Source organism: Bos javanicus, chromosome 13, assembly GCF_032452875.1.
Source record: "Bos javanicus breed banteng chromosome 13, ARS-OSU_banteng_1.0, whole genome shotgun sequence".
In the NCBI taxonomy this organism is placed as follows: Eukaryota; Metazoa; Chordata; class Mammalia; order Artiodactyla; family Bovidae; genus Bos; species Bos javanicus.
The window spans coordinates 43,289,730-43,312,686 of NC_083880.1; the positions used below are offsets into that span (position 1 = coordinate 43,289,730).

The 22,957-nt window shown below is 44.0% G+C and overlaps 1 protein-coding gene and 1 non-coding gene across 2 annotated transcripts in view; one reads left to right on the forward strand and one right to left on the reverse strand.

The window, feature by feature from the left end:
* The window catches only part of ASB13 (ankyrin repeat and SOCS box containing 13), a 300,312-nt gene that overhangs the window by 205,030 nt on the left and 72,325 nt on the right, over positions 1 to 22,957 (forward strand). The gene's annotated exons all lie outside the window — the stretch shown is intronic.
* Positions 4,955 to 5,026, reverse strand: TRNAC-ACA (transfer RNA cysteine (anticodon ACA)). Its single transcript has one exon. It is a non-coding gene; the product is annotated as a tRNA-Cys (tRNA).

Consider the following 22,957-nt stretch of genomic DNA (forward strand, 5'->3'; position numbering starts at 1 on the left):
AAATAGCTACCAGAAAAGCTACCATAGATTGAGTACTTCATATGCCTGGCACTACTCACAGTTATTTTTATTTATTTATATTTTCTATTTATTTTATTTTTTAGGCTGGTTGTATGGCATGTGGAATCTTAGTTCCCAGACCAGACACTGAATCCATGCCCTCTGCATTGGGAGCTCAGAGTCTTAACTACTGAATCACCAGGTAAGTCCCTCCAAGTTATTTTTAATCTCATTTAATCCTTTCAACAACCATGTAAGGTAGGTATGATTCTCTATGCTTAAGTGATTTTCCCAGTTCAGTTCAGTTGCTCAGTCGTGTCCAACTCTTTGCGACCCCATGGACTGCAGCATACTAGGCCTCCCAGTCCATCATCAACTCCCAGAGTTTACTCAAACACATGTCCTTTGAGTTGGTGATGCCATCCAACTATCTCATCTTCTGTTGTCCCCTTCTCCTCCCACCTTTAATCTTTCCCAGCATCAGGGTCTTTTCCAATGAGTCAATTCTTCATGTCAGGTGGCCAAAGTATTGGAGTTTCAGCTTCAGCATCAGTCCTTTTAATGAATATTCAGGACTGATTTCCTTTAGGATGGACTGGTTGGATCTCCTTGCTGACCAAGGGACTGTCAAGAGTCTTCTTCAACACCACAGTTAAAAAGCATCAATTCTTCAGTGCTCAGCTTTCTTTATAGTCCAACTCTCACAACTATACATGACTACTGAAAAAACCATAGCTTTGACTAGACTTTGTTGGCAAAGTAATGTCTCTGCTTTTTAATATGTTATCTAGTTTGGTCATAACTTTCCTTCCAAAGAGCAAACATCTTTTAATTTCATGACTGCAGTCACCATCTGTAGTGATTTTGGAGCCCCCCAAAATAAGGTCTGTCACAGTTTCCATGGTTTCCCCATATATTTGCCATGAAGTGATGGGACCAGATGCCATGATCTTAGTTTTCTGAATGTTGAGTTTTAAGCCAATTTTTTCACTTTCCTTTTTCACTTTCATCAAGAGGCTCTTTAGTTCCTCTTCACTTTCTGCCGTAAAGGTGGTGTCATCTGCATATCTGAGGTTATTGATATTTCTCCTGGTAATCTTGATTCCAGCTTGTGCTTCATCCTGTCCAGCATTTATCATGGTGTACTCTGCATATAAGTTAAATAAACAGGGTGACAATATACAGCCTTGACGTAGTCCTTTTCCTGTTTGGAACCAGTCTGTTGTTCCATGTCCAGTTCTAACTATTGCTTCTTGATCTGCATACAGATTTCTCAGGAGATAGGTCAGGTGGTCTGGTATTCCCATCTCTTTACGAATTTTCCACAGTTTCTGGCATAGTCAATAAAGCAGAAGTAGATGTTTTTCTGGAACTCTCTTGCTTTTTTGATGATCCAGCGGATGTTGGCAATTTGATCTCTGGTTCCTCTGCCTTTTCTAAAACCAGCTTGAACATCTGGAAGTTCACAGTTCATGTACTATTGAAACCTGGCTTGGAGAATTTTGAGCATTACTTTGCTAGCTTGTGAGATGAGTGCGATTGTGCAGTCGTTTGAGCATTCTTTGGCATTGCCTTTCTTTGGGATTGGAATGAAAACTGACATTTTCCAGTTCCGTGGCCACTGCTGAGTTTTCCAAATCTGCTGGCATATTGAGTGCAGCACTTTCACAGCATCATCGTTTAGGATTTGAAATAGCTCAACTGGAATTTCATCACCTCCACTAGCTTTGTTCATAGTGATGCTTCCTAAGGCCCACTTGACTTCACATTCCAGGATGTCTGGCTCTAGGTCAGTGATCACACCATTGTGATTATCTGGGTCATGAAGATCTTTCTTGTAAAGTTATTCTATGTATTCTTGATATATTCTGCTTCTGTTAGGTCCATACCATTTCTGTCCTTTATCGAGCCCATCTTTGCATGTAATGTTCCCTTGGTATCTCTAATTTTCTTGAAGAGATCTCTAGTCTTTCTCATTCTATTGTTTTCCTCTATTTCTTTGCACTAATTACTGAGGAAGGCTTTCTTATCTCTCCTTGCTATTCTTTGGAGCTCTGAATTCAAATGGGTATGTCTTTCCTTTTCTCCTTTGCCTTTTGCGTCTCTTCTTTTCTCAGCTATTTGTAAGACCTCATCAGACAACCATTTTGCCTTTTTGCATTTCTTTTTCTTGGGGATGGTCTTGATCAATGCCCCCTGTTCAATATCATGAACCTCCATCCATAGTTCTTCAGGCACTCTGTCTATCAAATCTAATATGACAAAACATGGTCCACTGGAGAACGGAATGGCAAACCACTTCAGTATTCTTGCCTTGAGAACCCCATGAACAATATGAAAAGGCAAAAAGATAGGACACTGTAAGATAAACTCCCCAGGTCAGTAGGTGTCCAATATGCTACTGGAGATCAGTGGAAAATTACTCCAGAAAGAATGAAGAGATGGAGCCAAAGCAAAAACAACACCCAGTTGTGGATGTGACTAGTGATGGAAGTAAAGTCTGATGCTGTAAAGAGCAATATTGCATAGGAACCTGGAATGTTAGGTCCATGAATCAAGGCAAATGGGAAGTGGTCAAAGAGGAGATGGCAAGAGTGAACATCGACATTTTAGGAATCAATGAACTAAAATGAACAGGAATGGTTGAATTTAACTTAGATGACCATTATATCTACTACTGTGGCCAAGAATCCCTTAGAAGAAATGGAGTAGCCATCACAGTCAACAAAAGAGTCTGAAATGCAGTACTTGGATGCAGTCTCAAAAATGACAGAATGATCTCTGTTTATTTCCAAGGCAAACCATTCATTATGACAGTAATCCAAGTCTATGCCTCAACCAGTAATGCTGAAGAAGCTGAAATTGAATGGTTCCATGAAGACCTACAAGATCTTCTAGAACTAACACCCAAAAAAGATGTCCTTTTCATTATAGGGGACTGGAATGCAAAAGTAGGAACTCAAGAAATATCTGGAGTAACAGATAAATTTGGCCTTGGAGTATAGAATGAAGCAAGGTAAAGGCTAATAGAGTTTTGCCAAGAGAATGCACTGGTCATAGCAAACACTCTTTTCCAGCAACACAAGAGAACACTCTACACATGAACATCACCAGATGGTGAATACCAAAATCAGATTGATTGTATTCTTTGCAGCCAAAGATGGAAAAGCTGTATACCATCAACAAAAACTAGACCGGGAGATGACTGTGGCTCAGATCATGAACTCCTTATTGCCAAATTCAGACTTAAATTGAAGAAAGTAGGGAAAACCACTAGAACATTCAGGTATGACCTAAATCAAACCCCTTACCATTTTCCCAGGGTCATGTGCTAATAAGTGAAGGGTCACAAGAGAATTCCTAGCTAAGTGAGATGGGGGCTCAGAGGAGGAAATCATCACATTTGAATAATAAAATGTCAAGGCTTCATCAGGGAGGATGTCTTTGCAAGGCTTGGATATTAGGGAAAAACTTTGAAAGGCAAAGACTGGTTGTGGTGTGTGGGATGTATTCTTGGTGGAGGGAATATTTGAGCAAAAGCTGAGGGTGTTCATGGAACAGCGAGACTGATGGACTGGGCTGTGGTGGGGTGCGGTGAGAGACAAGACTGGAGAGATAGAACATTTTGGAGATGACAGCTGCAATGTAGGGGACATTAACGACTGTGGTCTTAGCTGTACTCTGAGGAGGACTGTCAGGATTAATATTGGAATCCAGGAGTGAGGGAAACAGTTAGGAGTGTGCCCTAAGAATTTCATTAAAGGTAATGAGAGTCTTAACTAGGGCAGTGGCTTTGGGAGTGGATGGCATTATGATTTTTAAGATGAGCATCCTGTGGGTTATTTGGTTTTAGGATTCTTAAGGAAGAAATTGTGCCGGTTTCTACCAGGTGAACCCTGACTATAAATACTCTGATATATAATATGGTTCTACTAATTCTTCTAGAAATTATACTAATATATGTCAATACTTTCCAAGCAATGTTGTTTCCAAGTAGCTCCAGGAGCTATCTGCTGATGCTAAAGGCAAGCACAGGTGGTAGCATCAGCCCCCAGCCTGCAGTCACCTTGGCGAGGCCAGCAGCTCAACCCCTCACTCACAGGCTGCAGTGGGCAGACTGGGGTGGATGCTGTACCTCCTGGTGCCCACATCACTAAGGGATTAATCTCAGGAGCCTGAGCCAGGTCATACAGGGGTCCTTCTCAGGTGTTAACTATTTAGTTCAATTCAGTCACTCAGTCATGTCTGACTCTGCGATGTCAACTGTATGTGGTGTAAAACTAACTTCCTCTATGAAAGTTTTCTGCAGGCTGGTCTTTTCCTTCTTGATGCTGCTGTATCACCTTGTATGTCCTCTCATGAGACCACTTATCTCATGTCACTATAACTATCTCTTTCCCCAGCTTCTGCCTCTATTATCTTGTGAGTTTCCCAAGGTCAAGGACTGTGCCCTGTTTAATCGAGGACTTTTATCCCAAAGACTAGAACTAAGGAGATGAAGCTGACTGAAGGAGGATGAGCTGTTAGAAGGAGCACACCATTTTGGGGGACCAACTTTGACCAACAGGGACCAGGATCAGAGTGACATAAGCCTTGTGGAGGAGGGCAGACTGTGGTGGGAAATGTCAAGATTCCCTGCATGTTGAGTGCGCCTTCTCCTTCCCATCCTAGAGCTTCTCCTATCCATCACTTTTTTTGTTCAAACCTTGGAGGGTTTTTTGTTTTCTTTTAAACTTTTATTAATTTGTTTTTTAATTGAAGGATAATTGCTTTACAGAATTTTGTTGTTTTCTATTAAACCTCAACATGAATCAGCCATATATGTATGTGAAGTTGCTCGGTCATGTCCGACTCTTTGCGACTCCATGGGCTGTAGCCCACCAGGCTCCTCCGTCCATGGGATTTTCCAGGCAAGAATACTGGAGTGGGTTGCCATTTCCTTCTCCAGGAGATCTTCCCAACCCAGGGATTGAACCTGGGTCTCCTGCATTGTAGACAGATGCTTTACCATCTGAGCCACCAGGGAGTGTGCATATGTCCCCTCCCTTTTGAAACTCTCTCCCATCTCCCTCCCCATCCCACTCCTCTAGGTTGATACAGAGTCCCTGTTTGAGTTCCCTGAGACATACAACAAGTAAACCTTGGAGGGTTTTCAGCTTGGTAATTACCACAGAGGTTATTCCCTTTCAAAACTAGAGGAGCTTGGCAGATTGTCCATGAAAACTATGCTTTTCACCACAATGCAGCCAAACTCCTCCAGCCATAGTGGAAGGAAACTTTCGACCTTCTTGGTGTGAAAATGAGGAAGGAGGTGATTGTTGGGAGTGAGGACAGCAAAAAGCAAAATCTGTGGGGGACCCACCGTTCCATCTTTGAGGAGACATTGCGCAGAATTCATCTGATCAAATTTTGTTCTTGGGAACAGGTGAGGTTTTGTTATCCTTATTTTACTGAAGATGTACCTGGGCCCAAGGTTAAGAGGTTAAATCATTTGCCCAATGGCTAGTAAGAACCCAAACCTTATGACTTTGAAGGCAAGATTCATTTTCTCAAACTCTCAGAAGCTACTTGAGCAATAAAGAGATCACTTGAGGTTCCTTCGAGGAGTGAGTCAGCGCCTCCACTGTTTCACACTGACGTAAATGCCTTTCTTTTCTGGGCTCTGGGATAATCAGAAATCATCTTAGACGTAGACACATCACATTGTTAGGGCTAAAGGCAGGGGGATGTGGACTGTCACCCCCACCCCCAGGGGTAAAGCCATTTCCTGCCATCCCAATACCCTTCCACAGGAAGGCATTCTATAGAACAGTGCTCTAGAGAAATGACATCCTTTTCTGAAAGTTCAGTATCTTTTAACTTTGCTGAATACTCACTAATTCTATTTCTTTTTGTTACAAACTCAACAGCAAACTCATTAGTAGCTTATTAGCCAGGGCTGTTGAAGCTGAGCTGATGCGGTTAAGGAAAATTAGTTTCTGAAGTTCGGTCAGTGCCGGAAGTGATCCTTGTTGGGGCTAATGAGAGCTTGATGAATGCCACAGCACATTGACAAATGCCGCCAATCAGAGACAATAAGACCATTAATGAATTTCAATAATTCCAACAAAAAGGTCACACATTAGTCAGGGATAGGATGAACAGAAGGAGGATGTGGGAGTCAGAGAGTAATCCCAACAGGAGTTCAATAAATTTGCCAAGTTTTGGAAAGGAAACGAAGTGATGCTGAAGCCAACACTTCTGGGCGATGGTAAATACAGTAAAGAAATCCTGATGCTAAATGTTAGAGAGGTACGTTAATTCTTGATAACTTTATGACTTTGATAGAAATGATTGGTAAGCTTGGATTCACAGGGAAAGGGAAGAAAGGGTAAAATTTCCACTTGTAAATCTCTTAACTCTATCCTTAGCCATTGACACTCTAATGCAATTCTTGTTATAATTCTATGAGACAATTAAGGCATTTCAGTCTAGGGTGGCTTTGCGTGTTATTTAGTTCAGTTCAGTTGCTCAGTTGTGTCCGACTCTTTGCAATCCCATGAACTGCAGCACGCTAGGCCTCCCTGTTCATCACCAACTCCCGGAGTTCACCCAAACCCATGTCCATTGAGTTGGTGATGCCATCCAACCATCTCATCCTCTGTCATCCCCTTCTCCTCCTGCCCTCAATCTTTACCAGCATCAGGTTCTTTTCAAATGAGTCAGCTTTTCACATCAGATGGCCAAAGGATTGGAGTTTCAGCTTCAACATCAGTCCTACCAATGAACACCCAGGACTGATCTCCTTTAGGATGATCTGGTTGGATCTCCTTACAGTCTAAGGGACTCTCAAGTGTCTTCTCCAACACCATAGTTCAAAAGCATCAATTCTTCGGCACTCAGCTTTCTTTATAGTCCAACTCTCACATCCATACATGACCACTGGAAAAACCATAGCCTTGATGAGACAGACCTTTGTTGACAGAGTAATGTCTCTGCTTTTTAATATGCTGTCTAGGTTGGTCACAGCTTTCCTTCCAAGGAGTAAATGTCTTTTAATTTTATGGCTGCAATCACCATCTGCAGTGATTTTTGGAGCCCCCAAAATAAAGTCTGTCACTGTTTCCCCTGTTTCCCCATCTATTTCCCATGAAGTGATGGGACCGGATGCCATGATCTTAGTGTTACTTAGAGGCAGCACAATGATGGATGACTAGGTGACTGTGCCATCTCCGAAGGCTGCCCTCAGCCTCCAGTTTGAATGTTGTAAAATTAGATCCATGAACCTATACAACAAGGGACTTTGGTTCAGTTAGACCCCAAATAATAAGAAGCCTCCCTGTCACAGGCACCCCACTTTATAAATACCTGCACTTCCATCTTACTTAAGTCCTTTGGACTGAAAGGAGATCAAACCAGTCAATCCTAAAGGAAGTCAACCCTGAATTTCATTGGAAGGACTCATGCTGAAGCTGAAGCTCCAATACTTTGACCACCTGACATGAAGATCCAACTCATTGGAAAAGACCCTGTTGCTGGGAAAGATTGAGGGTAGGGGAGAAGGGGATGACAGAAGATGAGGCAGATGAATGGCATCTTTGACTCAATGGACATGAGTTTGAGCAAGCTCTGGGAGATAGCGAAGGACAGAGGACCCTGGTGTGTTGCAGTCCATGGGGTTGCAAAGAGACGGACATGACACAACTTAGCGACTGAACAACAACCACCATCTTGCCTGAGAGACGGACATGACACAACTTAGCGACTGAACAACAACCACCATCTTGCCTGAGGAGGTCATTTCTTCTCTTTAGGCTGATGAATTCCTTTGGAAAACTTCAAAGGCAGAATCTGTGAGGCGGAAGCATTAAAAATACTTATTTTTTATTTAAATTTACATAGAGTAGAATTGACACATTTGTATGGGTGTGATGTTTCAGCTTTGCTTGCCAAGTAGCAAAACTTCCATTGTATTTCACAAAACAAAAGACCCTTGCAGGCAACCTATCAGACAAAACAACTACTGCTAGGAAAAACTTGCATGCCTGGTGAGGAGTATCACTCAAGTCCAGAGCAAAAGCCTCTGCCGGATAGCAGACATGATAGACAATGTGTCTGTACATGCACTTTGTCCTAAATGAGAGACAGAACAAGCATTCTGCATGTAACGTTGAGATCTATTTACTCTTGTAGATGTGTGCTCTTAAGAATGTTTTATTCGGCTGTTTCCTCCAATGCTTATGATTCCCACATTTATATAGTCATATCTTTGGCAGTACCTGTCTTCTAATTCAATTGTCCACAGTCCTTTTCAGTGTCTTTTCTGCATCTCACATTTCACTTGTACAGAACTGAGCTCTGATTTGGGCTGAAAGTTTCAACCCTCTAATCACTGACTGGTTCCCCTGGCAACCAGCCCACCTGAGGGCTTTTTCCAAAAGTCACCTTATTAGCATAAACTGAGGTATGGTTGAAAGGAGTAGGGGCCCTGGTTCAATCCCTGGTCGGGGAACTAGGTCCCACTAGGTGGCTCAGTGGTGAAGAATCTGCCTGCCAATTCAGGAGATGCAAGAAAAGTGGGTTTGATCCCTGGGAGTAGGGAAGATCCCCTGGAACAGAAAATGCAACCCACTCCAGTGTTCTTTTCTGGAAAATTCTATGGACAGTGGCACCTGGAGGGCTACAGTCCAAGAGGTTGCAGGGTCAGACACGACTGAAGAGACTGAGCACTCCTGGAGTCCTGGGGCTATGTGCTTATGGTCCTCAAGTAGTTAATATCTTCCATTGTTGTAGATGGGGAGGTTTTTTACATGTGCAAAACAACTCAGGAAATGTGCATTAAATACTATTATCTAGGTACTCTTTCGGAGAAGGCAATGGCACCCCACTCCAGTACTTTTGCCTGGAAAATCCCATGGATGGAGGAGCCTGGTAGGCTGCAGTCCATGGGGTCACTAAGAGTCGGACACGACTGAGCGACTTCACTTTCACTTTTCACTTTCATGCATTGGAGAAGGAAATGGCAACCCACTCCAGTGTTCTTGCCTGGAAAATCCCAGGGATGCGGGAACCTGGTGGGCTGCCGTCTGTGGGGTTGCACAGAGTCGGACATGACTGAAGTGACTTAGCAGCAGGTACTTTACAGAAGAGCTAAAGCAAAGGATGGAGGTGGGGGGAGGCCTGTCCTGGGAAGGCCATATGAAGTCCTGCTTGGTTACACCTGGGCTTTAAGGTACAGGAATCCTAGCCTTGTTGAGAGAAAAATAAAATGTTAGGATCTAGCTCATGGTGCCTGTTATTTAATATATATTTGTTGAGTGAATTTGTTATTGTTAACCATTTCATGTGTAGGTTTATATTGTGGGCACAAAATTGTAGACGTATACAAGTGCATTTAATGGCAAGGAGGATCCTACAGGTCTAAATCCTAAAGCTCTAAATCAAATCCTATAAATTCACAGGAAGATAAAAAGAAGCAGTAGAAGGTTGGGACCAGGGCCTCTGAACTCATCAGCAGGAATTGAGCTCAGGCGTATGGTTCTGGGGTGCTTTTTGTGCTCAGCATATTTTATGGATGTGTAAGACAGCATATTCAAAATCAGAGACATTACTTTGCCAACAAAGGTCCGTATAGTCAAGGCTATGGTTTTTCCAGTAGTCATGTATGGATGTGAGAGTTGGACTGTGAAGAAGGCTGAGCGATGAAGAATTGATGCTTTTGAACTGTGGTGTTGGAGAAGACTCTTGAGAGTCCCTTGGACTGCAAGGAGATCCAACCAGTCCATTCTAAAGGAGATCAGTTCTGGGTGTTCTTTGGAAGGAATGATGCTAAAGCTGAAACTCCAGCACTTTGGCCACCTCATGTGAAGAGTTGACTCATTGGAAAAGACTCTGACTGGGGGCAGGAGGAGAAGGGGACGACAGAGGATGAGAAGGCTGGATGGCATCGCCGACTCAATGGACAGGAGTTTGGGTAGGCTCCAGGAGTTGGTAATGGACACGGAGGCCTGACATGCTGTGGTTCATGGGGTCTCAAAGAGTCAGACACAACTGAGCGACTTAACTGAACTGAACTGAAGGGAGCAGTTGTAGGTGACAGAAGTAATTAAAAGGAAAGGCACAGATGTGGGAAGCATGAAGCACAATCCAGTATGGTTATGGAGTACTCGAAAATATGAACATGGAGCTGTCCAGATCAATTTCACTAAAATTTTCCACCTTCATTATCTCATCTCTTCTGCATAACTCATTATTTTAAATTCAAAAAGTGGCTATTATTACATCACCTTTAAACCATGATGACATTTTAGAAGATTAAATATTTGCCTCAAACTCATGTAGAGCTACTTTCAATTAGGTATCCTTTTAATATCTTCCGACATAAATGAATACTTTTGCTATAATTTTAGGGCACATTTCACTTTGTTTAATTCTGTATGATGGGACTTCCAAGGTGGCACTAATGGTAAAGAACTTACCTGCCAATGCAGGAGACGCAAGACATGTAGGTTTGATCCCTGGGTCGAGAAGATCCCCTGGAGGAGGAAATGGCAACCCACTCCAGTATTCATGCCTGGAGAATCCCATAGACAAAGGAGCCTGGTAGGCTACAGTCCATGGGGTTGTGAAGAGTTGGACATGATTGAGTGACTGAGCACACATACAATATTACATGATAAACATCTTGCTCTGTATTTGTCTTCATATGTCTTAAAAAAATGGCTGCAGAATATTTCCTGAAGTTGCTATGTTTTGTCTCTCCTCAGTTTGTGGGTATTTTGTATTTAAAGATTTTTCCTCTCTCTTGTGACTGCCATGGTACACAATACCTTTAGTTAGATAGCTTCCCCCCAACCTTTTTTCTGAAGTATTGGTTTGGGGATAAATCCCCAAGATTCAGTTCAGCGGCTCAAAGCATAACATTAAAAATTCCTATTGAAGTATATAGTTCATTTGCAATTCTGTGTTAATTTCTTCTGTACAGCAGAGTGACTCAGTTATATATATAAACTGGTAGGGGGCTGAAACCTCGGCCAGAGGGGTCAGGAGATGTGCTAGAGCTGAGAAGGGTTGGGAGCAGGGGGCCCTGAACGTAGGAAACTTTGAGAAGCTCTGCCAACCGAAAATCCATCCATCTCAGCATCGTTATCTGTGGAAGGTGGGCACCATCCCCAGGTGGGGCTGTGGTGTCTAATGAAGGCAGGAATAAGGCAGGTCCTGATAGGTCTCTGAACTCATCAGCAGGAATTGAGCTCAGGGGTATGGTTCTGGGGTGCTCTTTGTGTTCAGCATATTTTAGGGATGTGTAAGGGAGTAATTGGAAGAAGCACAAGTTGGAATCAAGATTGCCGGAGAAATATCAATAACCTCAGATATGCAGATGACACTACCCTTATAGCAGAAAGCAAAGAGGAACTAAAGAGTCTCTTGATGAAAGTGAAAGAGGAGAGTGCAGGCCTGGTGTACTGCAATTCATGGGATTGAGGGGAGTTGGACATGACTGAGCCACTGAACTGAACTGAACTAACTGATAGGTCTCACTCTCCAACTGGGGTGACTGGACAGACTTATACTTCAGGTTTTCTCTGCTCCCTCCCTTCTCTCCTGTCAGGATGTGGACGCGAGAGCGGGGCTTCAATTGTATTAAGCCCAATATTGTGACTGATCTGTGTTCTCTGCATCTGGAAATCCAATCAGGATCAAATCTGATCACTGAGGAACAGAGAAACTCATTTAAGTCATGGGCTGTGCTGGGCAGTTCCATCACTTTCCGTGGGGAAAGGAGGTGGTACTGTTCCTGCACACCCAGAGAAGGGACAGGGCTTCTGTCGGGAGGATGGATAAGAGAGGTTAAAACAGAGCAGGGATGCAGTCCTGGGGCAGCATCTTTCCACACATCTCTCCACCCATGCGAGGTTCATGAGCAGCACTGTGCTCCCTCCTGGCGAGGACCTGTGTGTCTGTTCTCTGTCCTCATCCTTGGAGCCCTGAGAGCAGGCAGGGTGTCACTTTAGGAGCCGAGCTCAAAATTATTTCCCCACTGTCTGATCATTGTGTCCGTAATCAAACCATTAGATATCTCCTGCCCTAAGACTTGTCAGTCTTAGATGCAGATGCCATGGAAAGAGTAATTCCTCCAACCATCACTGGAAGGGGGAGCCTTGAAAAGCTAAAAAGGAGGTGATGGGACAAAGCCATTTAGGGGAGAAAGAAGAGGAGCTAAGTGTCAACTCAAGACAAACCAGACCAGCTTCACAACCTTGTCCTGTGGTGACTCTAATTCCAAACACTGCTGGGGTAATTTCCTTCTAAAGTTGGTGTTTTAGGGAAGTGAGAAGAATAAGTTGGGCTGTTGGAGCCTCTGGTCTATGGAAGCTCACATTCTAAGACTTAGAAGAAATTCCCTTCTTTTCTTTGCTAATGTTGAAACTTACTTCATGATTTTCTTTTAATGCTATTAAAATAATATAAACTTGGGACTTCCCCAGCAGTCCAGTGGTTAAGACTTCATCTTCCAATGCAGGGGATGTGAGTTCAATTCCTGTTTGGGCAGCTAAGGTCCCACATGACTTGTGGCCAAAAAACCAAGGCATGAAACGGAAATGATATGGTAACAAATTCAATGAAGGAGTTTAAAAGTGGTCCACATCAAAAAATCTTAAAATACACACACATATAAAGTCCATGCAGGAGGAATCACACTATCTTGTTGGTACTGTAGCCCTGGCACAGATAATAAATTGGTGAGCAAGATGTGTGAACCACCGTGTTTTTCAACCTGTAACACCTCCAAGGGAAGCAAGTTCCAAAGATTGGCTGCCCACCGTGTAAAGCAACGCTTCTTTTGCTTTGTTCTTTAAAAAAGAAATCAATATTTCAGGTTCAGAAGAAAAGGTGGTTCCTTTGTAAGTGGTTTTCAATTTCTCTCTTTCCTTTTTTTTTAAAATTGTTTTTGTTTAAAGCAGTGCAGTGATTTGAACAAGTACAAATTTACTTAGAACTTTAATACAGAAAACGTATATGAAACAGGCTGCTTCATTCACAGTGGGGCAAACTTCCCCTTCATTAATTCCACAAGGCAGCTCAGATGGTAGCAGAACCCTGGCCCCCCTGGGAATCCAAACAACCCCTGAACCTTCCAACCCCATCACCTCCATGAGTGTCTCTTTCACAAACACCCCATAAATGTTTAAAGAAGCAGAGTTCACATTCTCCTTTCATCCATTTTAGATGGATTTTATACTCACCAATGTTAGGAAATGATATTTTTTAAAAATCTAAGCTTATTTTTTTTTTTAAGGCTCCATCTCTGTTTAGGAGAGTGTTCAGTTCAGTCACTCAGTCGTCTCCGACTCTGCAACCCCATGAATTGCAGCACGCCAGGCCTCCTTGTCCATCACCAACTCTCGGAGTTCACTCAAACTCATGTCCATCGAGTCAGTGATGCCATCCAGCCATCTCATCCTCTGTCGTCCCCTTCATCCCCTTCGCTTCCTGCCCCCAATCCCTCCCAGCAGGAGAGCATTAGATGACTCTAAAGTGACTTGAAATTCAGTAACCTCTTTTCAAAAAGCTCCAAATGAAAAAGTGAAGAGATATAAAATTCTTGGTTGTTTTATCTGATCATTTATCTAACTTTATATGACTAGGTCTTTGGAATGAGTAGAGATTAATTTTTTAAAAAAATTCATTATTTTCCTTCTGAAAACAAAAATACACAATTTTTAGGAGCAGCTTTAAGTTCACAGCAAAATTGAGGGGAAGGTACAGAGATTTTCCATTCCCCCTCTACTCCCCAATGTGCACAGCCTCCCCCACTATCAATATCCCCCACCAGATGGTACATTGTTACAATCAATGAACCTAGGTTGACACATCATCACCTAAAATCCAGAGTTTACATTAGGCCTTGCTCTTATCCTGTGAGCAGTATTCTGTGGGTTTGGACAAAAGACTGGCTCCAAATAGGAAAAGGAGTATGTCAAGGCTGTATATTGTCACCCTGCTTATTTAACTTATATGCAGAGTACATCATGAGAAACGCTGGGCTGGAAGAAGCACAAGCTGGAATCAAGATTGCTGGGAGAAATATTAATAACCTCAGATATGCAGATGACACCACCCTAATGGCAGAAAGTGAAGAGGAACTAAAAAGCCTATGATGAAAGTGAAAGTGGAGAGTGAAAAAGTTGGCTTAAAGCTCAACATTCAGAAAACGAAGATCTGGTCCCATCACTTCATGGGAAATAGATGGGGAAACAGTGGAAACAGTGTCAGACTTTGTTTTTTGGGGCTCCAAAATCACTGCAGATGGTGACTGCAGCCATGAAATTAAAAGACGCTTATTCCTTGGAAGGAAAGTTATGACCAACCTAGATAGCGTATTGAAAAGCAGAGACATTACTTTGCCAACAAAGGTCCATCTAGTCAAGGCTATGGTTTTTCCAGTGGTCATGTATGGATGTGAGAGTTGAACTGTGAGGAAAGCTCAGCGCTTTCAAAATTGATGCTTTTGAACTGTGGTGTTGGAGAAGACTCTTGAGAGTCCCTTGGACTGCAAGGAGATCCAACCAATCCATTCTGAAGGAGATCAGCCCTGGGATTTCTTTGGAGGGAATGATGCTGAAGCTGAAACTCCAGTACTTTGGCCACCTCATGTGAAGAGTTGACTCATTGGAAAAGACTGATGCTGGGAGGGATTGTGGGGAGGAGGAGAAGGGAACGACAGGGGATGAGATGGCTGGATGGCATCATGGACTCGATGGACGTGAGTCTGAGTGAACTCCGGGAGTTGGTGATAGACAGGGAGGCCTGGCATGATGCGATTCATGGGGTTGCAGAGTCGGACACGACTGAGCAACTGAACTGAACTGGATACTAATGTCTTGGAGAAGGAAATGGCAACCCACTCCAGTACTCTTGCCTGGAAAATCCGATGGGCAGAGGAGCCTGGTAGGCTGCTGTCCATGGGGTCGCTAAGAGTCGAACACGACTGAGCAACTTCACTTTCGTTTTTCACTTTCATGCATTGGAGAAGGAAATGCACGTGTTCTTGCCTGGAGAATCCCAGGGACGGGGGAGCCTGGTGGGCTGCTGTCTATGGGGTTGCACAGAGTTGGAGACGACTGAAGTGACTTAGCAGCAGCATACTGACCTCTATCCATCATTACAATAGCAAATGTAATTGGGTCGCTGCTCTAATCTTCTTTTCCACCTGTTCATCCCTCCCTTTCTCAAACCACCCCCTGCCCCTGGCATCGACTGATCATTTTACAGTCTCTGTAGTTTTACCTTTTCTAGGATGTTATGTACTTGGAATCACAGGCTGTAGCCTTTTCAGATCGACCTCTTTCACTTAGGAATGCACATTTAAGCTTCCTCAATGTCTTTCACGGCTTGATAGCTAATTTATTTTTAGTTGTGAATCATATTTCCTTTGTCTGAATGGACCACGGTCTATTTGTCCATTCACCCTCTGAAGGACATCATGTTTGCTTCCGGTTCTGGCATTTGCAAATAGAGCCACTGTAAGTATCTGTGTAGGTTTTTGCATGGACCAACATTTTCAGTTCATATGAGCCAATACCTAAGAGTGTGATTGCATCAGGGTATGTTTAGTTTGGTGAGAAACTGCCAGACAGTCTTCCAAAGTGAAGCTATTGGCCACTTGCTATCTGTTGTTGCCTCTGAGTCTCATTTCCTCACCCTATAAGCAAAGATTTTGAAAGTAAACAGACCTGAGCTCCGTCAACTACAAACTGGCACTTGCCTTGTGCTTCTGCAAGGATTATATCGTGTGCTGCTCCAGCAGCTGACTTCCAATACCCACTGAAAGGCGCTCAGGGGGGAGAGCAGAAATGAGGCGCTCTGTGCTTGGGGAAAACTGGCAGGACAGGTTTTCAGATAGATATTTTCAGGAGCCAATTTTATGAACCTGTCTTGTATCTCCCCATATCTAGAAAAGCACTAAAATCCTTCCTGGTGACGACTGCTCCTCGTGACTAGCAATACTTCATAAAACCAGTAGAAACCGTCTTGAAAAAACATGTGCTTGATTGTACTCCCCCTTCACCAAAATCACTTATATACTGAACTTCCCACCCGCATCTTTCGAGCAGTTTCTCAGAGCTGCAGTCTTCATTTTGCCCCCAGTAGAACTTAACTACCAACTCTCACGTTGTGCATCTTTTTCAGTCGACAGCTCAAATCCTAGTTCTCTCATTTACCAGCTTGCCTTTAGTGAGTTAACCTTCTCAAAGCTTCTGTTTCTTCATGTGTATAATGGAGAACACCGTATTTATTTGGCAGGATTTTGGTGAGGATTTAATGAGGTTGTGTATATGCAAGTGACTTCTGCCTGATAGGAACCCAGTAACTGGGAACCATCCTTCCCTCCCCTGCTTTGAACAGCCAAGAGGCATGGCACTGCCTCCAGGATTTCCTCTAAGCTTGCTGGGGAAGTGGGGGGGTGTTACCCACTCCAGAGCAGATGGCTCTGATTCACTGATTCAGTGTTCACAGCAACTCTTTCAAACATCATTGCTACAAATAATGAGAATCTACAGTATCCAAAAATTTATTTTTCTCTATCCATTTCTGGGACCTAATACCATTTGATTGTACTGTGTTATCCTCCTTACATATTGTGTTTGCTTACTTTGTTGAGGATTTTTATACGTATGTTCACAAGGGATATAACCCTGCACTTTCATGTTTTGGTGAGATCTTTGTGTGGTTTGGTGTCAGGGTAATAAGATTTTAAATTATGAATTAAATTTCACTGATAAATATATGGCTAGGATATATAGGGGGGCTTCCCTGGTGACTCAGATGGTAAAGAATCTGCCTGCAATGCAGAAGACCTGAGTTTGATCCCTGGGTCAGGAAGATCCCCTGGAGAAGGGAATGGCTACCCACTCCAGTATTCTTGCCTGGAGAATCCCATGGACAGAGGAGCCTGGTGGGCTACAGTCCATGGGGTCACAAAGGGTGTATAGAGGACACAAGATCTACCCTCTTGGTAAAATTTAAGTACACAATACAGTTTTTACTTTGTCACTATGCCTTATGTCGGGTCTCCAGAACGTACTCATCTTGTACCTTGAACTTTGTACCCCTTAACAACCCCTAGGCACCCACCCTTCTGCTCTTTGCTTCTACGAGTTCATCTATTCTAGATTCCACAAACACCCGAGATCATGCAGTATTTGTCTTTGTCTTATCTCACTTAGCATTATATCCTCCAGGTTCACCCGTGTTGTCTCAAATGGCGAGAGCTCCCTCTTTTTACGACCAAAGATCAAGCTTTCATCAGGGATCAGAGGCGGAAGTCCAGGGGGAACATCTATGCTGTCACAGCAATTGTTTACCATCTGTTGAACTCTCACTCAGCGCTGGGCACTGAGATAAACATTTCCTACATATTTATTCATTTATTTATTTTTACTGAAGCATAACTGATTTACAGTACTGTATTAGTTTCAGGAGTACAGCAAAGTGATTCAGTTACATATATATTTATATATGTAAATATATGTATTCAGATTCTTTTCCATTATAGGTTATTACAAGATACTGAATATAGCTCTCTGTTTTTTCATTAAAGTTTCTTCCAAAGCCATATTGTGTGGTTATTAACATACAGCACCTGCCCTGTGACGAAGGTACAGGAACTCTTCCCACCTAGGGATGAAGGAGCCGTATCTTCCCTGTCATCCCACAGGTTGGAAGTGGAGACCCAGGATCTGAGTTCAGGTCTGTCTGCCTTTGAAGCTTTGACTCGTTTCGGCCTCCATCCACTTTGGATAAGACAGGACTTACTTCCCTCCTCTGCTCCCCCTCCACAGCTGCTGGGGGGCAGCTTCCCCATTTAGAAACATCCTTTATATTCTCCCAGTGCTCGGGGTCAAGGGCACACCTCCTCATCCCTCCTCCATTCTTCCCAGCACAATAGCCCAGCTATTATTATCATCAGTATTAATTAGTTTCCTATTTAATGCGGGAAGAGACTGGCAATTGGGAGGTGTCCTCAGGTGATGGATCCCTGCCTGGGCTCCCTGCCCTTTAGAGAAGCTGATTCACAGACTGTCTCCTTATTACCAGGAGGGCTGGGGGCGGAACTATCCTGTTTCTGGTTGCCACCAGCATTTTTTATTTTGAAGACTTTTTGAGTAATGGGTTTACTCAAACTCTCATTCTCAAGAGTTCTCTTAGGGATTTGTTGGTACCTACGGAAGGAGTTTCTGAGCACTGTCTAAAAGAGAGAGAACAGATGTAGATTATCTGAATCAACACTTAACCCCCAAGGATGTTTAGAAAAACTTTGGAATGCTGCCTTTGGGAGAAGATTTGAGGAGGAAGCCAGATAGGCCAGGTACCCTGATGGAGGCTCCAGTGGGGATCTAATAGCAGGAGAAGGAGTTCGATTTCTTCCTGGTGTGGTGTGTGCCAGCATGCTGAGTCGCTTCAGTCATGTCTGACTCTTTGCGATCCTATGGACTGTAGCCCACCAGGCTCCTCTGTCCATGGGATTTTCCAGGCAAGAATACTGGAGTGGGTTGCTGTGCCCTTCTCCAGGGGTTCTTCCTGACCCAGAAATCAAAGCCTCATCTCCTGCATTGGCAGGCAGGGTCTTTACCACTAGCGCCACCTGGGAAGCTGTGGTGTGGTGGGATCAGTCAAATCAAGGTGTGTTCAGAGCCCAGACGGTAGCTCTGAACTAGGAGTCATCCTTACGACCGTCTGGAGAACTTCTAGGCTTCACCCACTACAGACTCTTATTTCAGAAGCTCTTGTGGGGTCCTGGCAGGTATGTTTTGACAAAGGTCCTTGGGAAGATGGTGCACCAGCCACCACTGCCCAGAGGAGGCAGGCCCTGGGGTCTGTGGTCACTAGCATAGTGAGAGAGCCCGAGCTGATTAAATAGCTCACGTAAATTGCTTGCACTGATCGTCTGGACTAAACGATTGTTATTACTCTCTCTGGACCAGAAGCAGGGTGAGTACTCCTGGGATGCAGAGGGGAAGTAGGGTCAGGGATGCTGAGGGGCATTGAGCCAGTGACGGTGAGAGGCAGTCAGGCGTGACTGGGGAGACCCAGGATTTGGGTGTTAAGGTTGGAACAATCTAGAAAGGAGATATGTTCCCAAGGGATGCAGGTGATCTGGGGCCTTGAACACCTGACTCTATGGGGTGCCCCACCTGCCTTCCACTGCTCCCGACTTTGCTCTCAACTTCTGCCTGTTCAGCTGTGTTGGTTCCTGGCCCTGGTTCTGACGTGATCCCCCAGACATGTCAGGGTCCAGACGCTGAAGGAAATCAATTAACCCTCTGTGCCCTAGTACCATCGTGGTAGATTGTCAATTTCCTGGGTGACTGGTACTTAATGACTTATGTTCCCCTGTGGCCCCAGGCAGTATCTCTGGCCACAAAGAAGATGGAGAAGGAGTCAGCCCAGGGGAGGGAGGTGGACCCGGAACTCTGCCGTGGGTGTGATGAATGACGTGAGTCTCTCTTGCTGGCAGAGTCAAGTTTTTCATTTAGCTCCAAGTGACCCGCCCCTCTCAGAAATGTAATTGTAAATAGATTCACTGCTGAGTTTGGAAAATGAGATAACCTGATGGCAGAGCCATCTCCTCTGTTTGGGACAGCCAGGGATCCAGGGTGTTGAAGGTCGTGGAGGGATGAAGTGCTGATCCCCAGGTTGGCCCCCCACCCTTCCTCCTCAGGTACTGGCTCTGCCAGCTCCAACTTAGCCCCTTCTGGGGGCTGAGATGCCGAGGTTTGCAGACATCCTCCCCTATCCAGGCTCCCAGCCTGATAATATTTGGTCTCTAATTTATGGTCTGAGTGACTCTCTTTATTCCAAGAGTGGCAAGTAATGTGTTCATTTGCTTAAACGTAGAAGTAAAAATCAGGGGATTTAGTGTCAAGGTTGTTGTTGTTCAGTCGCTCAGTTAGCGTCCAGCTCTTTGAGACCCCATGGACTGTAGCACACCAGGCTTCCCTGTCCTTCACTGTATCCCAGAGCTTGCTCAAACTCATGTCCATCAGGTTGGTGATGCCATCCAACCATCTTGTCCTCTGTCGTCCCCTTCTGCTCCTGCCTTCCATCTTTCCCAGCATCAGGGTCTTTTCTAGTGAGTGGGCTCTTCGCAGCAGGTGGCCAAAGTGTTGGAGCTTCAGCTTCAGCATCAGTCCTTCCAAGGAATATTCAGGATTGATTTCCTTTAGGATTGACTGATTTGATCTCTTCACAGTCCAAGGGACTCTCAAGAGTCTTCTCCAACACCCACAGCTCTTTGACGTTCAGCCTTCTTTAGCATCAATAGATTTAACTAATTTGCCCTTCAATGTAGTTACACAGTTTCCTTCCATCAGCTGGGGGTGAATGTACGAGTTCCACATGCTCCTCTATTTCATCAAACAAACACATGTTCCCCAGGCTGACGAAGGAATAGCTCACTTTGCTTTCCTCTGCTTTTCCCTAGTTATGAGTCGACCACCTTCTTGAACGTTGATTGGACAATTTTGCTGCTGCTTCTTTGAATCATTTGCTTATGTTCTCTGCCCAAGTTGTCTATTTCTATAGTCCTTTTGTCTTGATTTTAGGAATTCTTTCCCTTTTATGGCTTTAAATCCTTTGCTAGATATCTGATATTTCTCTGGGTCTGTCCCTTGATTTTAATTTTCCATGTGGTCTCTTATCAGAAAACAAGTATTTTAAAATCTGATGTCAAATTGATCAGTTTTTTCCCTTTGGCTTTTGCTTTCTTGTGCCTTATTTATGAAGGTTTCTCATCCTCCTGGAGAGAGTCTCCTATATTTTTCTTGTAGTATTTTTAACATGCTGCTTAATTGTCATTTTAACTGAGGTTTTCCATCTCTCTCTTTTTTGGGGGAAATATTGTGAAGTGGCGATTTAACTTAATTCCCTCTGAAACAAATAGCATATGATGCTATTGCCCATCAGGACTGCTTCTTCATCCTCCCCGATCCTGTGACCCTCCTATGAAATGGTGTGTTCAGCGTGTTACCAAATTCCATGTCTACTTTGCTTTGTGTCTGGGCTGCATATTCTGCTCCTTTGATGTATTTGTTGACTCCTGTCTGGTAACACTGAATCACAGTACGTCCAGAATATTTGCAATCTTAGGACTGGTTGCTCTTTTCCAACACTTTCTTGGCTCTTCCTATGCACAGGAATGTTAGCATCAGCATTGATTTTGATGTTCTTTGCTTGTTTCCATTCCTTTCCCAGCTGGATTTTTCACGCTTTTCTCTTTTTACCCTTTGCTTTATTGCTTTGTTTACTTTGTCACCCACGTTTCTCATTTTCCTCCATTTTCTTTGAGGAGGTGACCAGAAGCCTGCAGGGGAAGTCAAGGAATCTGAGTTTTAATGTGAGTTCTGTCTCGAGTGAGGCGTGTGGCTTCAGGCAAGTGATGCCTCCTCTTTGGGTTTTAGTGTCCTTTTCTATAAAATGAGGGAGTGGATGAGACGAGTTCTGGTCTTCTTTTTCCATAGAACAGCTCATTTCTTCCACGCGACTCAGCTCTGCTCATCAACGTAGGACATAGCAAAGCCCCCATTTCTCTCTCTGCAGCCTCCCATCCCCACCTCTGTCCCCTGCCTGCACCTGCCTTCCCTCCAGGGATGGGAAGGTGGGTAATGACAAGGTGATTGGAGTCCATATTTCCAGGCTGCTTCTCAGTAGAACAACGAAAGGGGGCAAAGGCTTCTGGGGGTTACCATGGGGAGGCTGAACTCTCCCAATGGGCTGCTCCAGCTCCCTTTCTCTGAGTTCTGCTTGAAGAACTGCCCAGCTCACCCGGGGAGGATTAGCTGACAGCTCGCTGCCCACGTGATCACTGCCTGTTGGCAGCAAGGCTTCCATCCTCAACCTTGCAAACTGGCAGGGCTGTGTTTGCCTTGGCCGGCTGCTGTGTTTGCATCTCTAAATGCAGTGGTCACAGTTAGACAGTTAATGAGGCAATAGATGCTCTTCTGGGTAATTCAATGCTCAGTGAAGGTGAAGCATCAGCTCAGGCTGTCTATAACCTCGTTTGTCTGGAGGGAATGCTAGTGGGCCACTCTGCTCCCGTGAGTGTTCTACAATCGTGGGGGAAGGTGTGGTCCCTTCACCCGGGCAGTGATGTAAATTCTCCAGACATTTGAGGGGGGTGTGTGTGGCTGCTGTGGCATTATAATTTCACTGTAGGAAATTTTAAAATGTTTAACATTTTATATACAGTTTTAAAAGATTATATTCCACATTCAGTTACTACAAAATACTGGCTGCACTCCCTGTGCTGTATGACACATCCCTGTAGCCCATCTTACGTGCAATAGCGGTGTCTCCCACTCTCCCACCCCTCTGTTGCCTCTCCCTCACTCTCCCCACTGGTAACCACTAGTTTGTTCTCTATATCTATGAACCTTCTTTTTCATTATGTTCACTGGTTTGTTGTATTTTTTTTTTAAGATTCCACATATAAGGGATATCATACAGTATCTCTTTGTCTTATTTCACTGAGCATAATGCCCTCCAAGTTCATCCATGTTGCTACCTGCTCTGTCGCTCAGTCATGTCTGAGTCTTTGCAACCCTGTGGACTGTAGCCTGCCAGGCCCCTCTGTCCATGGAATTTTCTAGAAAAGCGCAGTGGAGTGGGTTGCCATTTCCTATTCCATCATGTTGCTACAAATGGCATTATTTCATCCTTTTTACGCTGAACAATATTCCATTATATATACATACATAGTAGTAGTAGTATTTTAGTCTCTAAGTCATGTCCGACTCTTGCAACCCCATGGTCAGTAGCCTACCAGGCTCCTCTGTCCATGGGATTCTCCAGGCAAGAATACTGGAGTGGGTTGCCATTTCCTTCTCCATATATATATATATATATATATACACACACACACCACATCTTGTTCATCTACTCTGTTGGTGGACTTGGAGATTGACCCCAGAAGCAA